The following is a 3,153-nucleotide window of genomic DNA, read 5'->3' as shown; positions in this document are numbered from 1 at the left end:
CGCCTTAGCCGTGAGCGGGAGGTAAGCTTGCAGTGTACGCTGGAAACGCTGCAGGAAGGCATGCGTTCGCTTACCGAGCTGCATGCTTCGGCAACCGTGGGAACCAAGGGTGGACTTGGTCGCAAACGCAGCCGTAACCGCCGGAATCGCATGCGTCAGCAGCAGCAAAGCCAGCCACAACGACAGACGGTCGTTGGCGTGGCAACGCAGCAGGAACGGCAGCAACAACAACGGGGACAGCAACAGCAGATGCAGCCACAACAGCGGCAGCAGAAGCAGCAGCCGCAGCAGCAGTCGCAGCAACAACAGCGACAGCAGAAGCAGCAGCCGCAGCAGCAACGGAAACAGCAGCAGCAGCGAACGGTTGCAGTGACGGCTACGGAGGCGCCGTCTCTGAACCATGCAGGCGGCTCCTGGGCAGAAGTGGTGCGCCGTAAGCCGGCACAGCCGCAACTGGTCCAGCAGCGGCAGCAACAGCAGCAGAAGCAGCAGCAGCGACACGAGGTGGGGCCTTATCGCCCGCCTCAAATTCACCAGCAGCAGCAGCAACCGAGCCAGGTACACCGCCGTAACCCCCGGCCTGATATCATCCGGGTCACGGCGATGGGTGGGTCAACATACCTCGAGGCGTATGCCACGATAAGCCGGTTGACCACCGTTGAAAAGGATGTTGTCCGTGCGCGGCGTGTTGACGATCACACGCTTTCAATGTATCTGCGGCCAAGAGCAGACGGCTCAACCATCAAGGCTGACATTGAAAAGTGTTTGGGCGACAAAGCTCAGGTGCGCATGGTGAGCGACATGAGCCAGGTGCTCATCACTGATATTGACATGCTAGCGGAGCCTTCGACTACAGCAGCAGCAGTATCGTCAGTGGCAGGAATTGCCATCACCGAGGAGGCGGTGGACCAGTGGCGCCGACAGGAGGGCACCCAACGAGCACGGGTGAAAGTTCCGCGTTTGGTCGCCCAACGGTTGGATGGTGCTACCGTCACCATCGGCAACACCCGCTGCCACATGCGAGAGCTGCAGGTCCTGTCCAGCGACAGTAAGCGGTGTTTCCGCTGCTTAGAGAGGGGGCATTTGGCCTCTAATTGCAAGGGCATCAAGAGGCAGACCAACTGCCTGAAGTGCGGAGCTACTGGCCACAAGGCCAAGCAGTGCGACGCGACGCCCAAGTGCATTGTCTGCGGGGGAACCCACGTCATCGGTTCCGCTCGGTGCATTGGTGTATCCAATGTCTGACGCGGCCCCCAATGCATTATCAGTGACGACATCATCAGCAGCATCAACAACCCCGGGCAAGTTGAGCGTTCTACAGCTCAACGCCTCCCGCAGTAGAACGGCGCAAGACCTAATGTTGCAGTTTGCACGTGAGGAAGGCGTCGACGTGATCGTGGCTTCGGAGATCTATCGGTGTCCATCTAATGACGGTAGATGGGCGGCTGACTCGTCGGGGAAGACAGTCATTGTAGCAACTGGAACGCGCCCCATCCAACGGATTTGGGGAAGCCCAGTGCCGGGGATGGTGGCCGCGGAAGTGGGCGGCATCACCTTCATCAGTTGCTACGCATCTCCGAGTCTCACCGTCGAGGAATTGGCATCTTTCCTCGATGCGGTGTACATCGAGGCCAGGACGCATGATCATGTAGTACTAGCGGGAGATTTCAACGCCTGGCTTGAGGAGTGGGGCAGCGCTCGTTCCAAGGAAAACGGGGAGTTGCTCCTTGGAACTGTCAACCTCCTCGACCTGATGGTGTTAAATCGAGGCCAGACACCCACGTTTGTGGGAAACGGCGTTGCGAGGGAAAGCGTGGTGGACGTTTCCTTCGCCAGCGTGGATGTAGCTTGCCACGGTGACTGGCGGGTGGTGGATCAAGCCTCGGCAAGTGACCACCGGTACATCCGCTACACTGTTGGCAAGGATGGCAGCAGATGCAACCAGCCTTCCAGTAATCGTCCCTCAACGGCTGCTCGACGTTCGGGGAGAATGTGGAAGACTTGCCAGTTCCAGTCGGAGTCATTCAAGATTGCGTTGGAGGCAGCCCGCTTCGCAGAAGCCACTCCAACGCCGGACGCTCTTGTGGCTGGTCTTACCAAGGCCTGCGACGAGATAATGGTACGAGTAAAGTCCCCGTTGTATCGGGTCCGCCCGCATCTCTACTGGTGGACAGCGGAGATTGGAGAGCTTCGCGATGCCATGCACGCCGCTAGCAAACATGCTCTCTCGCGAACTGATCCGGAGGAGAAAGCCGCTGCTTCCGAGCGCCACATGGAAGCACGCAGGGCGCTGTCTCGTGCCATACGTCGCAGCAAAATGCAGGTGATGGAAGACCTGATAGAGCTGGCAAGCGATCATGTTTTTGGCGATTTGTATAAGATCCTGCAGGCACGGCTTCGGGGTAGTCGCGCGCCACCAGAAACAGATCCAGCAGTATTGCAGCGCATCGTTGAGGACCTGTTCCCGCAACATCCGTCCTTCCAGTGGCCCGAGATGAGCAATCACGTCGGTGATGGCTCGCAGCCGTTTCGCCCGGTCACTGATGAGGAGCTTTTAGCCATCGCGGACAAGCTGCAGGCCAGGAAAGCTCCGGGACTGGACGGTCTTCCGAATGCTGCCATTCGCACCGCCATACGAGAGCACCCAGGAGTCTTCCGACAGGTATACCAGGATTGCCTTGATCGAGGTCTTTTCCCCGATGCCTGGAAAAGACAGCGCCTAGTCTTGTTGCCCAAGCCGGGGAAACCGCCTGGAAAGTCCTCATCCGTTCGGCCGCTAGGCTGTGCTGGAGCAACTGCCATGCAGTTCCATCGGACCAACAGCCGCGACAAGCGTTGTTTGATGGTAGTTTCGCTGGACGTCCGAAACGCCTTCAACACCGCGAGTTGGTCCTCAACGGCAGCAGCTCTACAACAGAAGGAGGTCCCGTGCGAGCTTCAGCGGATACTCGCCAGTTGGTTCGAGAACAGGCAGCTCGTCTACGACACCGACGATGGCCCAGTCGCGCGGAGCCTCTCTGCTGGTGTTCCACAGGGGTCCATCCTGGGCCCCACTTTGTGGAATATCATGTATGACGGCGTGCTGGGTCTTGAGCTGCCTGAGGGTGTGGAAGTCGTCGCGTACGCGGATGATATAGCGCTGCTAGTCCCGGG

The sequence above is a fragment of the Anopheles marshallii genome (genome assembly GCF_943734725.1).
Source record: "Anopheles marshallii chromosome X unlocalized genomic scaffold, idAnoMarsDA_429_01 X_unloc_1, whole genome shotgun sequence".
NCBI classification, from domain to species: domain Eukaryota; kingdom Metazoa; phylum Arthropoda; class Insecta; order Diptera; family Culicidae; genus Anopheles; species Anopheles marshallii.
This window is presented reverse-complemented; position numbering follows the sequence as displayed.